Genomic DNA, 24,434 nt, shown 5'->3' on the forward strand with positions numbered 1-24,434 from the left:
AGCTTGCAGGCTTCCAACAAGACCACAAAGCTTCACCACAATGGAATTTGGCTCCGAGGTGACCTCAACCGTCTAGGGTGCTCAAACACCCAAGAGTAACAAGATCCGCAAGGGATTAGTGGGGGGAATCAAATATCTCTTGGTGGAAGTGTAGATCAAGGCCCTCTCAAGCAATCCCTAGGAAATCAACAAGTTTGATTGGCTAGGGAGAGAGATCGGGCAAGAATAATATTTTGGAGCAACAATGGAGCTTGGGAAGGTAAGAGATGAGATTCTAGAGGAAGAAGACACCTACATATAGTGGGGGGGGGGGTACAATCCAACCGTTACCCACCCACCAATTGCAATAGCCAAGCGGTACTACCGCTCTAGGAGCGGTACTACCACCCTGCAGCTCACCAACCACGGTAGTAAGAAAATACTAACGTGCCTACTACTGGAGGAGAGGATGCGCAAAAAGTCCGACGGAGCAGTAGTAAAAAACTACTACCGCCCCTAGAGCGATACTACCACTGTGCCAGCGGTACTACCGCTGGCCCTTTTGCATATGCATGAAAGACAGGGTTGCAGCTCCATTGTAGCAAGGGAAAGGTGGTACACTATAAATGTGCACGTGATGATTCCACCCAAACTATTCTGATGCGGACCCCGTCTTAATAGTACGGCTTTCCTACGGCTCAAATCCATCAAAGATAAACGTAGAAAGCAACCGTCTTCGAGAGACTCCGAGGGGCATCGAATCGTCTTGTGCATAGACATGAATTATCTGAAATGCTCAATGCACACGATTAATCCGCACATGCATTGTCATCAATCACTAAAACCACTTAGGGAGAAATATGCCCTAATAATCTCTCCCTTTTTTGGTGGATTGATGACAATACAAGATTTGCACAAAAAGGATATAGAGAAAGCATATGCAAACCCAAAATCTACAAACTAGAGACATGCTCTCCCTGGATGTGTGCATACCTACACACAACAAAAGAAAAGCACTCCCCTTAGATTTTATAGATGAGTCAATCCTTGCAACATAATAGAATAAACATTATGCATGGAAGCAAGGCATAGCATGTGAGCATGAAGATAAGGGCACAAGATAATAAGACTCACAAGCTACTCATAAACTAGATAATAATGAGACAAAAGATAGGGAAGAGGTAACATATGTCTCACACCATATGATAAACTGTGACGTCTCATAGTTTCACCCATAAAGAAAAGACAACTAGTGAAGCAACTAAATTTCAACAAATAAAGCAACCATGAAAACGAGAAAACTCGCAAATCCTACACTCTCTCCCCCTTTGGCACCGGGACACCAAAAAGGCAGAGAGGACACCTACGACACAGGTGGTAGCTCGAACTAGAGAGAACTTAGCCATCAGACTCCTAAACATACTCCTCATCTGTCTCGTTTTTGGTCTCCTCCTAAGGCCTCGTTTGGTTAAGGGGGATTGGGGAGGTTTTGAGAGGGAGGGATTTGAGGGGATTGGGTGGATCCCTTTGTTCCACCCAATCCTCTCAAATCCCCGGGGCTTTGCTTCCACTAGTCCCCCGAGGAGGGTTTTGAAACACATGGATAGGAAGGGATTGAAGGGAATGGAGGGGATTGGGCTAAGCAAACCCCTCCTACCAAATGGGCGCCCGAGGATCTGTGGGGTTTCTGACCCTCCCGGAGATTTTCCTCTCAAAACCTCCCCAATCCCCCTTAACCAAACGAGGCCTAAGAGTCCTTGTCAGACGCAGCCCACTGTAGATTGTTCTTTTGCATCCACTCACCTCCGGGGTGATGTCACGCTCAGACCCACTAGAGATGTGCACGTCAAGCTTTCTCATGATCAGTTTGTCACGCTCATGGATGTCCTTCTGAGCGACATGCGTTCTGTACTGCCCCTTCGCCTGCATGCAGAATAAGGTCTTCATCTTGTCTGTGAGATTCTTGGCCCATGATGGCTCGGCAGAGGAAGGCACACGTGACTCTTGAACGGCCTCAACCGCAGCAGCAGCCTCATCCTCATCAGAATCCCTGGTGGCAGCAACAGGAGTAGTTGTGGTGTTGGCCCATTTGTTCTTCTATCTCAGCTTGATCGGCTCATGGCGAATCCACATAGGAGCATGTAACTCAATAGCTGGAAAGGCCTTAGCCCAATGCATCTTGATTAGGTAAAACACATAAGGGCCGTAGATTGGGACCTTACGGTTGAAGATTGCTGAGTGAAGCTTGCTCCACATGACGTGGGGAATATCCAGAGGTCCAGAGGAGCGAGTCCGCCCCTTCTAACACATGATAAGCATATCTACCAGGTATGAGTGGACCTGGTCCTTGTTGCCAGCTCGTGGAAATAGTGTGTTGCGAAATATGCGGTGCATGACGTCAAGAAAAGGGTGCATAACATGGGAGACCTCACCAGATGGGGATTCCTTCACAATATAGTACGACAACAACTTCTCCTTAGCTAGAGCAGTCGACTCAGCGTGTGGGCACAAGCCAACTGGGTGCTCAAGCCCTTCATCCTGAACATGCAGAAGGTCCATGAACTCCTTCCACGTAGCAGACAGTAGCTCCCCATTTGTCATCCAGGTCATCGTGCGGGCATCATCAGTGTGAAAATGGACAGTAGCAAAGAAATGGGCCACTACCTCTGGATCAAAATCAAGCTAAAAAGTGATGAGCTCCTCAATCTGAAGCTGTTCCACCCTAGAGCATCACCAAAGTATGCAGGGTCTTTCTTCAAATGGCTCATATCAATCCACTGCATAGGAACATATATATTCTTCTTCGTGATGTCACCTTCATAAATAAGAAAGTGATCCTTAGTCTAGAACATGTCACCTCCGGGGAACTAAACCTTATTGTTGTCATATGGGTTGACCCTTCAGCGAAGCTGAAACTCTGCAAGCGGCATGGCATCTGATACGTCTTCGTCGTATCTACTTTTCCGAACTCTTTTGCCCTTGTTTTGGACTCTAATTTGCATGATTTGAATGGAACTAACCCGGACTGATGATGTTTACAGCAGAATTGCCATGGTGTTGTTTTTGTGCAGAAATGAAAGTTCTCGGAACGTCCTGAAAATTTACGGAGATTTTTTCTGGAATAAAAGAAAAATATGTGCGCAAAGTTCCATGTGAGGGGGCGTGCTAGTGGGCCACAAGCCCCTGGGCCGTGGCCACCCCCTATGGCCGCGCCATGAGGGCTTGTGGGGCCCACATGGCACCACCGCCCCCAATCTTAGTCCTATATCTTCCGTTTCACCTGGAAAAAATCAGAAAAAAGGTTTCATCGCGTTTTGCGATACGGAGGCGGCGCCACATCCTGTTCTTCATCTGGAGGGCAGATCTGGAGTCCGTTTCGGGCTCCGGAGAGGGGAAATTGTCGCCATCATCATCATCATCAACCTTTCTCCATCGACAATTCCAGGATGCTCTTCATGGTTCGTGAGTAATCTCATCGTAGGCTTGCTGGACGGTGATGAGTTGGATGAGATCTATCATGTAATCGAGTTAGTTCTTGACGGGGATTGATCCCTAGTATCCACTATGTTCTGAGATTGATCTTGCTACTACTTTGCCATGCTTAATGCTTGTCACTAGGGCCTGAGTGCCATGATTTCAGATCTGAACCTATTATGTTCTCGTCAATATATGTGTGTTCTTAATCCTATCTTGCAAGTTGTAGTCACCTACTATGTGTTATGACCCGGCAACCCCGGAGCGACAATAGCCGGAACCACTCCCGGAGATGACCATAGTATGAGGAGTTCATGTATTCACTAAGTGTTAATGCGCTGGTCCGGTTCTCTATTAAAAGGAGAACCTTCATATCCCGTAGTTTCCATTAGGACCCCGCTGCCATGGGAGGGATGGACAATAGATATCATGCAAGTTCTTTTCACTAAGCACGTATGACTACATACGGAATACATGCCTACATTAGATTGATGAACGGGAGCTAGCCAGATATCTCTCCGTGTTATAGCTGTTACATGATGAATCACATCCGTCACACTCATCCATCACCGATCCACTGTCTACGAGTCTTTAACTACTGGTCCTCGCTACGTTACTTTGGCTAGGCTTGTCCCTTTCTACAAGAGGGATTGGGCCACTTTGCTGCTGCTGTCACTTTGCTACTGCTGTCACTTGTTACTTTGCTGCTGCTGCTACTATTGTTCCTTGCTACTCCGCTATTACTTGTTGCAAGACTTTGTTGGCACTAACATCCCGTCAACAGGGCCTTTTCTGGCGCAGTTGCTGGGAATTGTCAAAGCTTTTACTGGCGCCATTGATACAACAATTAGGAATAGTCTGCTTTGTCACCAGATCGTTTCTGGCTCCGTTGTTATCATACTACCCTGCTACTGATACTTTGCTTGCAAACACTAATCTTTCAGGTGTGGTTGAATCTGACACGTTCAGCTTCTAATACTTGAGAATATCCTTTAGCTCCCCCTTGTGAGTGAATCAATAAATTTGGGTTGAATACTCTACCTCGAAAAATGCTGCGATCCCATACGCTTGTGGGACATCAAGGCTTTTTCTGGCGCCGTTGCCGGGGAGGCACAACTATATTCTCTGAGTTACTTGGGATTGACGTCTGCTTTTCACTATGAGGAATCCGAAAGATCCAAGAACTAAAATCTTGCCTTCCACTACGAGGAGAGGTAAGGAACTGCCATCTAGCTCTGCACTTGATTCACCTTTAGTTTTGAGTAAGTTTGCGACTTCGCCTCCTGCTAGAAATCTTGATATGTCGCCTGGGCTTGATGATGCTACTTCTGCTGCCCATGATGCTTATGATGCTTATGATGATGCTATGCTTGATACTATGCCTGATGATGCTATGCTTTATACTATGCCTGATGATGCTATGCCTGATACTGCTTTGCCACTAGGTGCATTCCTTGATGCACATATTGCTAGAGTTGCTGCTAGATGTGATGATACTTCTGAAACTGCTGATACTATTGAAGTAGAACCTGCTACTATGCCTGAATTGCCTGTTATGCCTGATACGCGCTATGTTATGGAGGGAGAGATAGTTGAGGATTTTCTTGCATGTAAGGATAGCTATGATGTTGAGAAACTTCTGCGCAAGTGGAAGGAAAAAAATCTCTGAACGCTAGGATGAAATACGACCCAAAGTTTGCCACTTCGCCTATCATTGTGACCGATAAGGATTATGAATTCTCTGTCGACCCTGAGTTAATCACTCTGGTCGAATCTGATCCTTTTCACGGTTACGAGTCTAAAACGGTTGTATCCCATCTTACCAAACTGCACGATATAGCCACCCTATTCACTAGTGAGGAAAAGATCCGCCACTACTGTATGCTGAAGCTATTTCCTTTCTCGCTAAAGGATGATGCTAAGACCTGGTTCACTTCTCTTGCGCCTGGTTGTGTGCGTAGCCCCCAGTATATGGTCTACTACTTCTTTGAAAAATATTTCCCTGCCCATAAGAAGCAAGCTTCCTTGCAGGAAATATACAACTTTGTTCAAGCTGAAGAAGAGAGTCTCCCACAAGCTTGGGGAGGCTTATCCAACTACTGAATGCTTTGACTGATCAACCTCTTGAGAAGAACGTAATACGTGATATCTTCTATAATGGACTTACCGATGCTTCCAAAGACCACTTAGATACGTGTCCCGGTAGTGTTTTTAGGGAACGAACCGTAGAACAAGCTGAGATTCTATTGAATAACATCTTGTGCAATGAGAATGCCTGGACTATTCCCTAACCACCTCCTAAGCCAACTCCGAAGAAAAGAGGTATTCTATTCCTCAGTCCTGAAGATATGCAAGAAGCCAAGAAACCTATGCGAGAGAAAGGCATTAAATCTGAAGATGTCAAAAATCTACCATCTATCGAAGAGATCCATGGTCTCGATAACCCGATACAGGTAGTAGAAGTAAATTCTCTGCGTAGGTTTGATGAGAGTGATATTCCTTTTGATAAACCTGCTAGCTTATGCATGCATGAATTTGATAACTTTTTTGTGAAACAACAGAGTTTCAATGATTATGTTAGCAGACAATTGGAAAAGAATGCTCGTATGCTTAGTCATTTAAGTGCTTGTGTGGATAGAAAAGTTCAATGATCTTAAACTTCTGAGTAAACATGCCTCTATGGTTACTACTCAGGTAGAACAAGTACTTAAATCTCAGAATGACTTGCTCAATGACTTGAATGACAATTCCGTCAGAGTCGTCACTAGAGGTGGTGGAATGACCCAGGAACCTTTGTATCCCGAGGGTCATCCGAAGAGAATTGAACAAGATTCTCAAGGAGTTAGCACTGTTAGCAACCCTGTTGCTGCTACCCTAAGAGTCCAAACGATGTCTCTGTCTGTGATGCTGAAACACAATCTGGTGATGAACATGAGCCTAATGATAATATCAATAGTGATATTCATGTTGATGCTCAACCTAGCAATGAAAAGGATGTGGAGGTTGAACCTAGTGTTGATCTTGATAACCCACAACCTAAGAATAGAAGATATGATAAGAATGACTTCGCCGCTAGGAAGCACGGTAAAGAAAGGGAGCCATAGGTTCAGAAACCTATGCCCTGTCCTCCAAAACCATCCAAGAAAAAGGATGATGAGGATTTTGAGCGCTTCATTGAGATGATCAGACCTGTCTTTCTGCAGATGCGTTTGACTGATATGCTCAAAATGTCTCCGTATGCTAAGTACATGAAAGATATTGTGACTAATAAGAGGAGGATACCTGAGGTTGAGATTTCCACCATGCTTGCAACTGCACTTTCAAGGGTGGAACTCCTAAGAAACTAGGTGATCCCGGTGTGCCCACTATACCTTGCTCCATTAAAGGCAACTACGTTAGAACTGCGTTATGCGACCTTGCAGCCGGTGTTAGTGTTATGCCTCTCTCTATTTATCGTAAGCTTGAACTGGATAAGTTGACACCCACTGAAATCTCTCTGCAAATGGCCAACAAATCAACTGCTTTCCCTATCGGCATTTGCGAGGATGTGCCTTTTGTGGTTGCTAAGACCACTATCTTAACAGACTTTGTTATCTTGGATATTCTCGAGGACGATGCCATGGCCGTCATCCTCGGAAGACCCTTTTTAAACACTACAGGGGCTGTTATAGATTGCAACAAAGGCAATGTCACTTTCCATGTCAACGGTAATGAGCATACGGTGCACTTTCCGAAGAAACAATATCGAGTACATTGCATCAATGCTATCGAAAAAACTACATCGATTCTTATTGGGAGCTTTGAATGCCCTATTCCTCGTGTCAAGATGAAGTATGATTTGCTTGTTGGGAAGATACACATCCCCATTGAGGTGACCTAGTGACTATTCGGAAATTCTCCGTCTTCTTTTGCGATTCGAGAAAGTTTTGTCGAGGGGATTTGATCAACCCCATTGACAGAATTCTTTCGATGACCATGCGATGGATGAATCGAGGAGTCACATACCTTTGTTCCAAGCTTTCACTTTAGGTTGCTTAGAAGAAAAATGATAGATTTAGTTTAGTTTTCCATGTTTTTTGTTTTAGCATCCGGTAGAAAAGTATCCTGAAAATCAAAGTTCTCCGAATGCTGTGAAAATCTAGTATGATTTTTTCTAGAATATTTGAAAAATTCTGGGACAAAGTGTCTGTCTGGGCTCCACACCAGTGGGCCACAAGCCCTAGGGGCGCGGGCACCCCCCTGGCCACGCCACGCAGGCTTGTGGGGCCCACAGGCACCCCCTCCACTCATTCTTGCTCCCATCCTGTTCTCCTACCTCCAGAAAAAATCATTTCGCAGCTCAAACCCGTGTTCTTGCTCCTCTTGTTGGGATTTTCGATCTCTTTGCTCAAATCATCGTTCTCCGAACTGTTTTGGGGAAATTACTCCTTGGTAAGTGACTCCTCCATTGGTCCAATTAGTTTTTTCTCTAGTGCCTTATACTCCGCGTATTTTTGATGCCTTGGTGACCATGTTCTTGAGCTTTGTATGTTGATTCTAGCTGGTCCCAAGTAGTTTTGATGCGTAATATGGTCTCTAGGCACTAGTGGGAGTAGTTTCTATAAGTTTAGTTGAACCTTGTTCACCTTTCCTTTGGGTCACTGAAAATTTCAGAAAAAGGAAGATGTTCAAGAGAAACTATCATGGTGGTTCTTCAAGCAAGAGAGGTCCCCGTCTTGTGATTTGGGAGCCTGATCCTTACCAACCTAGGGACGCGCAGGTACAACCTTGTGAATGTCCTTCTGATGAATTTATGATTGAGGCGGGCTTCAAAGATGAGTTTGATGCATTTGTTCGCAACGTCGGACTTGAAGAATTCATCTCCGATAAATGTGAACAGTATGTTGCTCTAACTGCCTCTTTTGTTCGTAGATTCAAATTTTCAGCTCGCCGTGAGCCATCGGTACTGTTTGATCCCTATGATAAATTGTATACCATGGATTTAGAGGATTTCAGTAGAATTTGCAAAATACCTATTTGGGGTAACCTCAATGATCCTCCTAAATCTTCGGTTAGAGATTTTTGCACTGGTATTACGGTTGGAGAAACTAGAGACATTACGCAAGCTACCATGGGGAGTATTCATTTTGCTGCCTTGCATTACTTTGCACTCTTCATAGGCAGATGCTTTAATGGCAAGATTGAGCATTGTCACCTCTGCGCACCCGACCTTAGTATCCTTAAGAGCGCAGTGACGGGTGACAAAAGCTTCAACATGGGAGCTATTATAGCAAGGAAGCTGAATAAGAATGCTATTGAAGGGGATTTCTTTGGTGGGATCTATGCCACTCGCATAGCAAATTTTCTTGGAGTACCCATCCGTGAAGGAGATCCCCCGCTCCATACAGTTTTCCTTGACCGCGTCGCTTTGACACGCTACCAGTTCCTTGAGAGGGATGATGAATCCCTCCTATACCGTTTGATATTTAACCGACAGCGTGTTTTCCATATTACCATTCCTGCTCCTGCCTTCTTTGACTTTCAGGTAAAACAAAGATATTACATAACCAGACGAGAGGCAGAGGAGTATGAGAGGGAGGCAAAGGTTGCTCGTCTCTGTGAGGCAGCTATTCAGGCAGTGGCTGCAGCGCTCCCGTATAACCCCCATTATGATTTTGGGTTTCGCCAGGACCATCCATGGGAGTAGACCAAGTTAGGCCAAAAGCCTAAGCTTGGGGGAGTACGTGTTCTCACCGATTTTACATTCTTGCTTATGCTTTCACTTTGTTAGCCGGTGTTCACACTTTGCCACTGTATCATCCATGCTAGTTTATTTTCTTTTTCTCGTTTTCTTTTCGTGTGTCTGTCTAGTTTGAGAAAAACCCAAAAATATTTTCTTTTTCTTCTTTTGCTTGTTGGGAGCTTTCCTGTGTGGATAGTTTTCTTTTTCTTTGGGTCAGGGTAGAAGATATTGGTTACAATGTTTAGTGGATTTTGCATGCATACCTGTTTAGCTTTCAAAGAGCCATATTACTTTGTCTTCTCCTTTGTGTTTGCGTGCAGATTCCAGCTTTAGTCCAATGCACGAGCACGCTTATTATTGTTCACATCGTTCGGTCGTGCAAGTGAAAGGCAATAATGACGATATATGATGAAGTGACCGAGCCTCGAAAAGCTGCTATGAACTCGATCTATTTTGTTTTTGTAAATATGACTAGCTCATCATGCGTGATTCAGCTTTGTTGTGAGAGAAACATGTTTGCAATGACAACTTAGAGATCATAGTTGCTTATGCCATGCTTATTTTGCTAAGAGCTTATAATGGTTTGTCTTGGATGCCCACATGAATGTTGAGATGACTATGATGTAGTATGATAGGATGGTATCCTCCTTTGAATGTTTCAAGTGGCTTGACTTGGCGCATGTTCACGCATGTAGTTGAAACAAAATCAACAGAGCCTCTATGATGTTCATGTTCATGGTGATTTATGTCCTACTCATGCTTACAGTCAATGTTAGTTAATCTCAATGCATTTTGATGACTGTTGTCGCTCTCTAGTTGGTCGCTTCCCAGTCTTTTGCTAGCCTTCACTTGTACTAAGCGGGAATACTGCTTGTCACTACGGGAATCAGAGATTTTGCCATCTGCTGCTTCTTTGCCGTCTGCTGCTTCTTTACCGTCTGCTGGCTGATGGCAAAGACCCTCTTTGCCATTAGCTACCAGAAACCAGACGACAAAGAGAAGGCTGATGGCAAAGGTAATATTTACCATCAGCCAGCTCTTTGTCGTCAGCTGGCTCACGGCAAACATCACTCAGGCAGACGGCAAAGAGCTCGGCTGGCCCACCCCGCACCCACTCTCTCCCCCCTAACGACCTCTCTCTTTGCCGTCCGCTTTTCTCCTCTATGCCGTCGGGAGGCGGACGGCAAAGAGGGTGCGCCCTAACGGCCGTTAGCCCCACCCCCACGCACCTCTCATCTCCCCTAACGGCCACCCCACACCCATCTCCCCCACCCCCCGAAACCACCACCGCCGCCGCGCCCTCTTCCGGCCTCCCTGCGCCGCCGCCCCTCCTCCTCCGGCCTCCCTGCGCAGCCACGCCCTCCTCCGGCCTCCCTGCGACGCCGCCCCCTCCTCCTCCGGCCTCCCTGCGCCACCGCGCCATCCTCCGGCCTCCCTGCGCCACCGCGCCATCCTCCGGCCTCCCTGCACCGCCGTCCCCTCCTCCTCCGGCCTCCCTGCGCCGCCGCGCCCTCCTCCGGCCTCCCTGCGCAGCCACGCCCTCCTCCTTCCTGCACCGCCACGCCCTCCTCCTCCCTGCGCCACCACCGCGCCCTCCTCCTCCCTGCGGCCCCGCCTCCACCAAGCCCCTCCTCCTCCCGGGACCTCCTCCTCCACCACTGTCGTCGGATCTCGCCCCTTCTCCACCACCACCTCTCCTCCACCACCGCCCTCTCCTCCACCGCCGCGCCCTCCTCCTCCCCGGCCGCCCCCTCCGGTGAGTCCTTTCTTCTTCTTTTTTTGCTAATTAACAGATTTAGTGGCATATATAGTTTAGTTGGAAGGTTAGTTAATTAGTAGATTTAGTGGTAGTTTAGTTAGTTGGTAGATTTAGTTAGTTAATTAGTAGATTTAGTAGGTAGTTTAGTGGTATATTTTGTTTTGTTAATTAGTGGTAGCTAGATTCTTTTTTAGTTACTTAGTGGTAGATTCTGTTTTTGTTATTTTTTTGCTGTTTAGTGCTATATAGGTTTAGCGATAGGTTTAGTTAGCTTGGTTAGTTAGGTTAGTTAGTTAGTTAGCTTAATAAAAATAATAGGAAGAAGAAGAGGAGGAGGAGGAGGAGAAGAGGAGAAGAGGAGGAGGAGAAGAAGAAGAAGAAGAAGAAGAAGAGGAGGAGGAGGAGAAGACAAAAATAAGAAGGAGAAGAAGAAAAGAAGAAGAGAAGAAAAAGAGAAGAAGATAAGAAGAATACCTTCTCCTCCTTCTCCTCCTCCTCATTCTCCTTCTTCTTGATTTCTTATTCTTCTTCTCCTCCTCCTCTTTCTTCTCCTCTTTCTTATTGTCCTTACCTTATTTTCCCCAACAATGAGATAATTAGCCCATTTAGCTACAAAATGGCATAAAAACCGTGGTTAGCTCATGAATATTATATTCTAAACTTGTTTTCCACTAAAATGACATAATTAGAATATTTGTGTTGATCGGGTGGATTTACATGTGATAGTTGTCTCATCGCTGTGAGGTGTGCTGTGCGAAGACCTCCCTGTGTGTTGTAAGAGCTCCGCCCCTGCATTCGTGGGTCAGTACAAATTTCATCTCCTCCTCACCCCTTCATTTACTGTGGCTCGGTTCCCGGATGAAACTTTCTAGATTTAGGTAATTAAATTAATTTATCAGTATGCGTTATCAGTATGCGTCTCCCGTTTGAAAGGGCGACATCTATAAATATGCATGTCTTTGCATATTTAACCGCCATCCTTTCGAATTGTCCAACGTTATCCATGGATAGCCCGAGTATGTGTAGATTGGGTTCGTTTTCCCGTATGCTGTGCTCTGGATCCGATGCGGAATTTCGTTAGTGCCTCTCTGTTGTTCTCCGGATGCACATCCTCTCTGTTTATTGCGGAAACATGTATCAGGAGAACAGCGGGGAGATGCTGCCGAAATTTTGCGTTGGATCCGGAGCAGAGCATGGGAAAACTAACCCAATCTACACATACCCGGGTGGGATTAGGACCTATCTTTACCTATTAGCGTGTAGGTTGCCTGGACGTAATAATAATGGTGAACCTGATTAACCGATGAATATACATGTAAATTATATATAAATATATTTCTTCTGTCTTTAGTAGCTAGGCAAGATGAGTGATCGTGCGTGGATGTATACCGATCACCCTAGTCAGAAAGATATGACGAAAGAATGGTTTGTAAAAACAAAGGAATTTGTGAAAGCCGCATTCGCAAATGGCCAGGAAAGAAAATATTGCCCCTGTCCTGGATGCGACAACTATAAAAAGTCGACAGAAGCTGTAATGATTAAACACCTGTAGAGGAGGGGTTTTAAGCCTAATTATACGGTGTGGACATTTCATGGTGAGTCTATACAACGCACAAGAGCTGAGGTGGTCCGTCGTCGCACCGACGAGCATGGTACGGGGATCGAAGACATGGTGCAAGACTTTGATGATGCTCGGATTCGGAAGATGAGATGGAGGAATCTGCAACGGCCTTTTATGAAATGTTGGAGTCTTCAAAACATCCTCTCCATGAGCACACTGAGCTCTGTGAGCTAGATGCAATTGCACAAGTAATGGCTCTGATGGCTTAGTTCAACTTGGGAAGAGAATGCTACGACGCGATGATGACACTATTTGGACACTTCCTACCCAAAGGCCATGTCATGCGTGCAAACCTGTACCAGTCGGACAAAATACTTTGTGTACTTAAGATGCCCCATGAGAAGATAGATGCATGTGAGAAAGGATGTGTCTTATTTAGGAAGGAGTATGCACTCTTGGACTATTGTCCCAATTGTGAGTCTTGCAGGTATCTTGTGGTAGACAACGGTATGGGTGAGAAGAGGCAGACCAAAATCGCAGTTAGTGTTCTTCGGTATATGCCAATCGTACCAATACTTCAATGTCTTTTCATGGTCGAAGAGACAGCCAGACAGATGACATGGCACAAATTGGGCAAAAGAACCGAACTAGATGCGGATGGGAATAAGATGGTGGTACACACATCAGATGGGGAAGTGTGGAAACATTTCAATGGATTGCATCAGGATAAAGCGGCAGATCCAAGGAATCCTCGAGTCTGCATCGCCACAGATGGTTTTAATCCGTTCGACATGACAGCAACCAAATATAGTTGTTGGCCTATATTTGTCATTCCACTCAATCTCCCCCAGGATAGATTATGCAAAGAAAGAACATATTTCTGACGTTGATAATTCCCGGGCCCAATTATCCAGGGAAGAATATGAATGTGTACCTGCTGCCTCTTAAGGATGAATTGGAAGAATCTTGGGATAATGGGGTCAAGACATACGATGCCGCTAGAAAACAAAACTTCAAAATGCATGTGTGGTACATGTACTCTATGCATGACTTGTCGGCGTATGCACTATTCTCTACATGGTGTGTGCATGGAAGGTTCCCGTGCCCCCAATGCTAGGCAGCTCTTCAGTTTCATTGGTTGCAGGAGGGTCGGAAGTATTCTTGCTTTGACTTGCACAGACAGTTCTTGGATCCTGACCATCAGTTTAGAAAAGACAAGAAGAACTTTACCGAAGGTAAAGTTGTCAAAAACTTGGCACCATCTGCGTTGACAGGCCAACAGATCCTGGATCAGTTAAACGCCCTCGAGCCTGATCCAGAGCGTCCAGGGTATTTCAAGGGGTATAATTCAAAATACGCCTGGACTCACAAGACATGCTTCTGGGATCTGCCTTACTTCAAAGACCTCCTTCTTCCACACAATATCGACATGATGCACACTGAAAGGAATATCGGAGAGGCTATTTTTGGTACATTATTCGACATAGATGGGAAGACAAAGGATAATACTAAGGCTAGAGTCGATCAAGAGACACTATGTCATAGACCGTTACAAAACATGCGAGAAGGCAAAGGAAAGCAGAAGTGGTCGAAGCCAAAGGCCTGGTTCAATCTTGGAAGGCCAGCTATGAGGGAAATTATCTTGTGGGTCAAAATGCACTTGATGTTCCCCGATGGGTATGCAGCGAATCTAAAGAGGGGAGCGAGTCTTGAAAAATTAAAAATCTTTGGTCTCATGAGTCATGATTGGCAGATATGGCTAGAGCGGGTGATGCCGGTGATGTTACGTGGCTTTATTCCTGAGGATGAATGGCTAGTACTGGCGGAGCTTAGCTATTTCTTCCGTGTTCTTTGTGCGAAAGAATTGTCGCCTCGCGTGGTACAAGACATGGAGGAGTTTGCACCGGAGTTTTTGTGCAAGTTAGAGAAGATCTTTCCACCAGGCTTCTTTAATCCAATGCAACATTTGTTTTTACATCTACCGACCGAGGCAAGATTGGGTGGGCCCGTGCAAGATCGTTGGTGCTATGCAACTGAGAGGATGCAGAAGACCCTTCGAGCTAAATGTAAAAATAAGCGTAGAATTGAAGCATCGATGGCCGAGGCATTCATTACTGAGGAGGTGGCAAACTTTGTGACAACACACTACGAAGCCAAAAATCATAAGTTGCATAATCCGAAGCCTCGGCACAATGATGCAGACCCTAAAAAAGGTGGGTCCAACCTCAGCCTATTCAAAGGGAAGCTCGCACCAGCCGGTGCTTCGAAACCAATAATGTTGGATGTCGAAGAATGGCGGAACATTTCATTGTATATGTTCAACAACCTAACAGAAGTGCGGCCGTACATCGAGTGAGTTCTCGGCACATTTTCCTGTAACTTCTAATTCCTTTGAACTGCTCTTATTCCCGAATATTTCAAACAGCCGTTACGTCGCCAAATTCTTGGATGGAGCGGTGATCGAAAATGATTCCGTCGAAGAGTATGAGCTTCTATCAAACACAGGAGGCGGCTATCCCGGTTTCATCTCTTGGTTCAAACAAACGGTAATTATCAATAATGGACCATTTCATTTCTTGGTCTAACTTGCGGCTAATGCAACAATCGTTTTGTATTAAACTTGTAGGCTAATTGAGATTCTATGGATGCCAAATTGAGACAAGTCGCTAATGGTTTTGACTATAAGGTCCGTTCATTTGAGAAATACAACATCAATGGGTATCTCTTTCGTACCTTTGGCAAAGAGCTATCTATGCCCGACCGGAAATCTACAAATTGTGGTGTCTCTTCTATCGGCGAAGGTGTTATCGAGTATTATGGAAGAGTTGGAGCAATTTTGTGAACTTCAATTCTATGGTGAAAACCCACCGAACGTCGTAGTCTTCAAATGTTATTGGTTCCAGCCGAAGGAGACTAGAAGGACTCATGAACATATAGGACTAGTCGAAATCAATCCAAACAAACATTTCGATGTTCCCGATGTCTATATTACGGCTCAACAGGCGACCCAAGTTTTCTATATATCGTGGGCATGCCAAACGGATACGAATCTAGAAGTTTGGTATGTTGTTTATGAAGTGCCGCCACATGTCAAACCACCTCTCCCAAATGAACAGGATTATGAACCTCACATTAACCCACACACATATGATGGAGAATTCTTCCAAGAAACACGTCTTTCCAAGAAACGTTTCAAGAACCGTCGTGCTTCACCCAAGAACATGGAAGTAGATAGCGACAATGAATCCGACTCCACCCCTGAGCCGGAACCAGAAGACCTGGAACTCGTAGAGGTTACTGATGCAGATGACCTATCAATCCTTCAATGATTAAAGAAAGGCCTTTCACAACTTCACGCCGTTGAACCCGACGAGCACATCATTCATGAAGACATGCGTGATAGTGATGATGATGATGCATTTATTGATGATGATTATTAGTTTGTAAGATTCACAACTTAAGTTATATATATTTTAATCTTTATTATTCATGTACATATTATTATTCATGTCAGTTATTCAATTTTTTTATGTTGTACTAATTTCTTTTAATCTTTATCATCGCAGGTCACCATGTGTTGAAAGATGGTGGGCGCTGGTCCAGAGCGCTCGACGGGTTCTTCCCAGCCGCCCCGCACGAGGGGTGGTACTTCCCTTCCACCCCTATCTCTCCGTAGAGCCTTGGTAGACAGTGTGTCGACACCACCCGTGGGTTCTTCTTCGTCGGCGGCATTGCCCACTAGGAGAGGTGCTGGTCGGGTAGGGAAGAAGAGGAAGGGTACAGGGAGAGGTGGTGGCCACGGAAGATCCAGGAGGACTGTTGAGCCGTCCTCGCCACCACCACCAGCTCATTCACCCGAGCATAGGACTACTATGGTCGACCCGTTTGCGGTGGAGGCTACGGGGACTCCGGTCCAGGAGCCTGGTGTTGACGGGAATTCGTCCCATGAGACTCCGGTCCAGGATCAGCCTCGGGTCGAGGTGCATTCGGCCCACGAGACTACGGTTTCAGAGGCTTCACCCGACGTGGAGAGGCCCGGATGGGATACGTGACTGGATTGGACCGAGTTGCCGGATTGGACCGAGGGTCCGGGTGGCTCAGGGGGCGGGGATGGCGGGGATGAGTTTACGGATAGTGAGGGTGATGTGCAGGTGGACGGGGCCACCGTGTACAAGCGTGGTAGTACACGTCTCCCGGTCGTGCCGGCTACCCGCGAGCAGAGGCCGGTGATTAAACCTGAAGGAGATAGGTAAGTACATTTATTCTTTTTTTAGATTTTTCCTTCAAGTTTGTTCAAATATCTAATGTGTTAACCTTATCATACTGCAGGGGATGGGCACACCCTCGTGGAGTCCGCAAGCCGAACTCCGTCCTTGATGTGCTTTGCCGGACAAATTTCCCGGGGTTTGTCACGTTGCCTGGTGAGGGTGAGGTTCCTACATTAGGATTTTCCTCGGAGCACTACCAGGCCGCGCAAGCTCCACCGGAGGAGATTATAGATGGTGTCTTGTGCCACACGAGGGCCGAGATGGTGATCAAGAGCTTTTGGGTAAATTATCCTTTTACACAATCTAAAATTAACAATATATCTAATTATTGTACTAATCGGTGTTTTCACGTTTGATTGTAGACCTTCTATAGGTGTGGGGATGGATATGAGGAGGAGGCGGCCAAGGTTCTCGAGACCGATTGTAGGTGGTTACTACAGAACTTACGCCACGAGGCTCGGCCGCACGCTATTCGAGACTACTACGCCACACGTGGTATTAAGAAGCCGAAGAAGGATTGCCGCGGAAAGTTTGTGAAGAAGGAGAAATACATGAAGGTAATTACCTATTCTTAAGTCCTTCTACGTAGTTTTCTTGATTTCATTCATAGGCGTAGCGCTCAAAATTCTTTCTAATAACTTACAGGTGCCCCCCAGATGGTGTGCGGATAAGATGGATTGTTGGGAGGCGTTGGTTGATGAGTGGTGCACAGGCAGCTGGCGAGCCGTCCACGAGAATGCGAAGGATCGGCGTAGCCAAATGGTTGGTGTGCCACACCATCAAGGCAGCGCCAACTTACTTCAGTTCGGACGAAACTGGGTATGTGATTTGCTTCATGATTCATACAATTCATTCTTCATGCTAATATTTTGTTCCTCTCTTTTAGGCGCATCACAATAAGACGGAGATGCCACACTTGTACGACCTTTATGGCATGGCCCATACTGCCTCGTACAAGAAGGCGAAGGCATTCTTTGAGTCTGACCTGGATGATCCAAATAACTTCACCAACATATCATCCCACCACAAGCTCGTGACATACAGGGGCACGGGGAAGGCTACGAAAGGGGATGACTTTAACCCGAGCCAGGAAACTTTGGATCCAGAGACGGTGATGATATCTGGTGGCGGGAGTCCCCATGGCTCGATAGCCATTGGAGATAGGATAATATTTTGTCCACTCACTCTCCCGGAGATCAAGGCGTGCCCGTCGAGCAGCTGTCTTGAGATAACGCGTCGTCCACGGCCAGTCGATCTTGCCATCAAGGTTAGTTGTACGGACTAAGAAAACTTTCATCCATTTCATTATGTGTGTCACCATAGATCATTACTGTGGTAACGAGGAATGGTGTTTCAGGCTGCTCTTCAGAAAGAGAGAGCAGCAAACCAGGCTACTCTTGAGAAAGAGAGATTGGCAAGCCAAGTTGCTCTTTAGGCTCCTCTTGACGAGAGGGACGAGACCATGACACGATCGATTGAGGAGGAGAGGGCCCGGAATGAGGCGGGTCAACGGGCCCTATACGAGCTTTTTGTGGTAAGTTTTTTTTCACATTAGCCAAATCATGTGTGTAGTGTCTGTTTCATTAGTAACTAATACGACCCACTCTTCAGGGTCTGTGCGACAAGAGCGTTCAAGTCACTCCACCGATGCCCGTCTTCTCTTTGATTGGCACGGTGAGTTTCATTATAAACTAGTATTAATAACTGAGTGTCATCATGCTAACTTAGACATTGCAAAATATCTTTTCTGCAGAATAACTCCCGAGCGTCATCGCACGACCCTTCTCTAGGTGTTTCTCCTCCTTGATGACCACTACGGTAAGTTTCTATTCTACACTTTCATATACTCCTTGCCTTAATTTCCCCAACAATGACATAATTAGCCCATTTAGCTCCAAAATGCCATAATAAGCTCAAAATGGCATAAGAACCTTGGTTAGCTCATTAATATTATATACTTAGCTTGTTTTCCTCTAAAATGGGATAATTAGCCCATATAGTTCCAAAAAGACATAGTTAGCTAATTGAGCTCCAAGAAGAGGAGAAGAGGAGACGAAATAGGAATAATGAAAAGAAATAAGAAGAAGAAGAAGAAGAGAAGAAGGAGAAGAAGGAGGAGGAGGAGGAGGAGAAGGCCAAGGACCTTCTAGTCCTTCTCCTCCTCCTCCTCCTTCTCCTCCTCCTTCTCCTCCTTCTTCTTGATTTCTTCTTCTTCTTCTCCTCCTCCTCTTTCTTCTCCTCTTTCATATTCTCCTTGCCTTAATTTCCCCAACAATGACATAATTAGCCCATTTAGCTCCAAAATGCCATAATAACCTCAAAATGGCATAAGAACCTTGGTTAGATCATTAATATTATATTCTTAGCTTGTTTTCCTCTAAAATGGGATAATTAGCCCATTTAGCTCCAAAAAGACATAGTTAGCTAATTGAGCTCCAGGAAGAGGAGAAGAGGAGAAGAAATAGGAAAAATGAAAAGAAAGAATAAGAAGAAGAAGAAGAAGAGAAGAAGGAGGAGGAGGAGGAGGAGAAGGAGGAGAAGGCCAAGGACCTTCTAGTCCTTCTCCTCCTCCTTCTCCTCCTTCTTTACTTCTTCTTCTTCTCCTCTTCCTCCTCTTTCTTCTCCTCTTTCATATTCTCCTTGCCTTAATTTCCCCAACAATGACATAATTAGCCCATTTAGCACCAAAAAGACATTATAAGCTCAAAATGGCATAAGAACCTTGGTTAGATCATTAAAATTATATACTTAGCTTGTTTTCCTCTAAAATGGGATAATTAGCCCATTTAGCTCCAAAAAGACATAGTTAGCTAATTGAGCTCCGAGAAGAGGAGAAGAGGAGAAATGAAAAGGAAGAACAAAAAGAAGAAGAGAAAGAGAAGAGAAGGAGAAGGAGAAGAAGGAGAAGGAGAAGAAGGAGGAGGAGAAGAAGAAGAGAAGAAGAAGAAGGAGGAGGAGGAGGAGGAGGAGGAGAAGGAGGAGAAGGCCAAGGACCTTCTAGTCCTTCTCCTCCCCCTCGTCCTTCTCCTCCTTCTTCTTTATTTCTTCTTCTTCTTCTCCTCCTCCTCTTTCTTCTCCTCTTTCATATTCTCCTTGCCTTAATTTCCCCAACAATGACATGGTTAGCCCATTTAGCTCCAAAAAGACATTGTAAGCTCAAAATGGCATAAGAACCTTGGTTAGCTCATTAATATTATATGCTTAGCTTGTTTTCCTGTATAATGACATAATTCGCCCATTTAGCTCCAAAAAGACATAATTAGCTAATTTAGCTCCAAGAAGAGGAGAAGAGGAGAAATGAAAAGGAAGAACAAAAGAAGAAGAGAAAGAGAAGAGAAGGAGAAGGAGAAGGAGGAGGAGGAGAAGGCCAAGGACCTACTAGTCCTTCTCCTCCCCCTCCTCCTTCTCCTCCTTCTTCTTTATTTCTTCTTCTTCTTATCCTCCTCCTCTTTCTTCTCCTCTTTCATATTCTCCTTGCCTTAATTTCCCCAACAATGACATAATTAGCCCATTTAACTCCAAAAAGACATTATAAGCTCAAAATGGCATAAGAACCTTGGTTAGCTCATTAATATTATATACTTAGCTTGTTTTCCTCTATAATGGGATAATTAGCCCATTTAGCTCCAAAAAGACATAGTTAGCTAATTGAGGTCCAAGAAGAGGAGAAGAGGAGAAATGAAAAGGAAGAACAAAAAGAAGAAGAGAAAGAGAAGAGAAGGATAAGGAGAAGAAGGAGGAGGAGAAGAAGAAGAGAAGAAGAAGGAGGAGGAGGAGGAGGAGGAGGAGAAGGAGGAGAAGGCCAAGGACCTTCTAATCCTTCTCCTCCTCCTCCTCCTTCTCCCCCTTCTTCTTTATTTCTTCTTCTTCTTCTTCTCCTCCTCTTTCTTCTCCTCTTTCATATTCTCCTTGCCTTAATTTCCCCAACAATGACATGATTAGCCCATTTAGCTCCAAAAAGACATTGTAAGCTCAAAATGGCATAAGAACCTTGGTTAGCTCATTAATATTATATACTTAGCTTGGTTTCCTCTATAATGGGATAATTAGCCCATTTAGCTCCAAAAATACATAGTTAGCTAACTGAGCTCTAAGAAGAGGAGAAGAGGAGAAATGAAAAGGAAGAACAAAAACAAGAAGAGAAAGAGAAGAGAAGGAGAAGGAGAAGAAGGAGGAGGATAAGAAGAAGAGAAGAAGAAGATGGAGGAGGAGGAGGAGGAGTAGGAGAAGGAGAAGGCCAAGGACCTTCTAGTCCTTATCCTCCTCCTCCTCCTTCTCCTCCTTCTTCTTTATTTCTTCTTCTTCTCCTCCTTCTTCTTTATTTCTTCTTCTTCTCCTCCTCCTCCTCTTTCTTCTCCTCTTTCATATTCTCCTTGCCTTAATTTCCCCAACAATGACATAATTAGTCCATTTAGCTCCAAAAATACATTATAAGCTCAAAATGGCATAAGAACCTTGGTTAGCTCATTAATATTATATACTTAGCTTGTTTTCCTCTGTAATGGGATAATTAGCCCATTTGGCTCCAAAAAGACATAGTTAGCTAATTGAGCTCCAAGTAGAGGAGAAGAGGAGAAATGAAAAGGAAGAACAAAAAGAAGAAGATAAAGAGAAGAGAAAGAGAAGAGAAGGAGAAGGAGAAGAAGGAGGAGGAGAAGAAGAAGAGAAGAAGAAGAAGGAGGACACTACAATAAATAGCTTCTTTGCCGTGTGCCATCACAGACGGCAAAGAGTAAATCCCGGAAGGCAAAGAGAGTATCACAGACGGCAAAGAATCACACGGCCGACAAAATTTCTGCGTCAGCCTATGACGACAGTGTAGCTTCTTTGCCATCTGTCTCCCCAAAGCGGACAACAAAGAGCTTTGCCATCAGCTTTTCATAGGAGCAGTCAACAAAGTGGTCGAGATGGCAGCCGACAGGCGTTGCCTCCGTTAGGGGCTAACAGAGGCTTTGTCGTTTGCCTCCCCCCTCTTCTTTGCCGTCTGCCTCCCCCCTCTTCTTTGCCGTCTGCCTCCCCCCTCTTCTGTGCCGTCTGCCTCCCCTCTCCTCTTCTTTGTCGTCAGCCTCCACCTCCTCCATCCCCTCCTCTGTGCCCTATTCTTTGCTGTCTGCCCCCTGGAAGCAGATGGCAAAGATAATATATGGCCAGCTGCTACTTCCCAGGTTGCACAGCTGGGCGCCACGTGGCACCTTTGCCGTCGGCCAGCTGACGACAAAGGCCTTTGCCATTTGCTGGCAGACGACAAAGAGCCTATATTGTCACATTTTTGTTTATTTTTTCTATTTCACAACACATATACATATAATTCATAGTACATATATGATAAATAGGTCACAACACATATATGATATACATATAAAGCTCTTCAATGCCATTTGTTCATCAACGTACATCCCATATATCAAAAGAACCAACACATACAAAGTTTCATCCATATATACATACATATAGTTGCACATATATTGTTCATCCATATATACATATACATATAGTTCCACATTGTTCATCAACTCAAATAAAAACGGAAACTAAAGCACTCCAATGCCAACTTCCATGCATGTAGTACATCCAATCTGCACAAAGGGAATAAGAAAGTCAGGAGAAGAAGAACAACAACATATATATGACAAATAAGCTAAATTGAAGAAGAAAGAGAAGAAGCAAGAAGAGCACAAGGAGAAGAAAAACAATAAGGAGGAGGAGGAGGAGGAGGAGGGGAAGGGGAAGGAGAAGGAGAAGGAGGAGGAGAAGAAAGAAGAAGAAGAAGAGAAGAAGAAGTAGGAGAAGAAGGAGGAGAGAAGAAGAAGGAGGGCTAATTCTCCTTCTTCTCCTCCTTCTCCTTCTTCTTCTCTTCTCCTCCTCCTCCTCCTTCTTCTTCTTCTTCTTCTCCTTCTCCTTCTCCTTCTCCTTCTCTTCTTCTTCTCTTCTTCTTCTTCTTCATTGTTTTCACTTCTCCTCTTCTTGGAGCTAAATTAGCTAACTATGTCTTTTTGGAGCTAAATGGGCTAATTATGTCATTATAGAGGAAAACAAGCTAAGTATATAATATTAATGAGCTAACCAAGGTTCTTATGCCATTTTGAGCTTATAATGTCTTTTAGGAGCTAAATTGGCTAATTATGTCATTGTTGGGGAAATTAAGGCAAGGAGAATATGAAAGAGGAGAAGAAAGAGCAGGAGGAGGAGGAGAAGAAGAAGAAATAAAGAAGGAGGAGAAGAAGAAGGAGGAGGAGAAGGACTAGAAGGTCCTTGGCTTTCTCCTCCTTCTCCTCCTCCTCCTCCTCCGCGTCCTCCTCCTCCTCCTTCTCTTCTTCTTCTTCTTCTTTCTTTTCATTTTTCCTATTTCTGCTCCTCTTCTCCTCTTCTCGGAGATAAATTAGCTAACTATGTCTTTTTGGAGCTAAATGGGCTAATTATCCCATTTTAGAGGAAAACAAGCTAAGTATATAATATTAATGAGCTCACCAAGGTTCTTGTGCCATTTTGAGGTTATTATTGCATTTTGGAGCTAAATGGGCTAATTATGCCATTGTTTGGGAAATTAAGGCAAGGAGAACATGAAAGAGGAGAATAAATAGGAGGAGGATGAGAAGAAGAAGAAATAAAGATGAAGGAGGAGTAGTAGGAGGAGGAGGAGAAGGACTAGAAGGTCCTTGGCCTTCTCCTCCTTCTCCTCCTCCTGCTCCTCCTCCTTCTTCTCTTCTTCTTCTTCTTCTTCTTCTTCTTCTTTCTTTTCATTTTTCCTATTTCTTCTCCTCTTCTTGGAGCTAAATTAGCTAACTATGTATTTTTGGAGCTAAATGGGTTAATTATCCCATTTTAGAGGAAAACAATCTAAGTATATAATATTAATGAGCTAACCAAGGTTCTTATGCCATTTTGAGATTATTATTGCATTTTGGAGCTAAATGGGTAATTATGTCATTGTTGGGGGAATTAAGGCAAGGAGAATATGAAAGAGGGGAAGAAAGAGGTGGAGGAGGAGAAGAAGAAGAAACAAAGAATAAGGAGGAGAAGGAGGAGGAGGAGAAGGACTAGACGGTCCTTGGCCTTCTCCTCCTCCTTCTCCTTCTTCTCCTCCTCCTTCTTCTCCTTCTCCTTCTCTTTCTCTTCTTCTTTTTGTTCTTCCTTTTCATTTCTCCTCTTCTCCTCTTCTCGGATCCAAATTAGCTAACTATGTCTTTTTGGAGCTAAATGCGCTAATTATCCCATTTTAGAGGAAAACAAGCTAAGTATATAATATTAATGAGCTAACCAAGGTTCTTATGCCATTTTGAGGTTATTATGGCATTTTGGAGCTAAATGGGTTAATTATGTCATTGTTGGGGAAATTAAGGCAAGGAGAATATGAAATAGGAGAAGAAAGAGGAGGAGGAGGAGAAGAAGAAGAAATAAAGAAGAAGGAGGAGAAGGAGGAGAAGGAGGAGGAGAAGGACTAGAAGGTCATTGGCCTTCTCCTCCTCCTCCTCCTCCTCCTCCTCCTCCTCCTTCTCCTTCTTCTCTTCTTCTTCTTCTTCTTTCTTTTAATTTTTCCTATTTCTTCTCCTCTTCTCCTCTTCTTGGAGCTAAATTAGCTAACTATGTCTTTTTGGAGCTAAATGGGCTAATTATGTCATTTTAGAGGAAAACAAGCTAAGTATATAATATTAATGAGCTAACCAAGGTTCT

The sequence above is a fragment of the Hordeum vulgare genome, chromosome 7H (genome assembly GCF_904849725.1).
Source record: "Hordeum vulgare subsp. vulgare chromosome 7H, MorexV3_pseudomolecules_assembly, whole genome shotgun sequence".
In the NCBI taxonomy this organism is placed as follows: Eukaryota; Viridiplantae; Streptophyta; class Magnoliopsida; order Poales; family Poaceae; genus Hordeum; species Hordeum vulgare.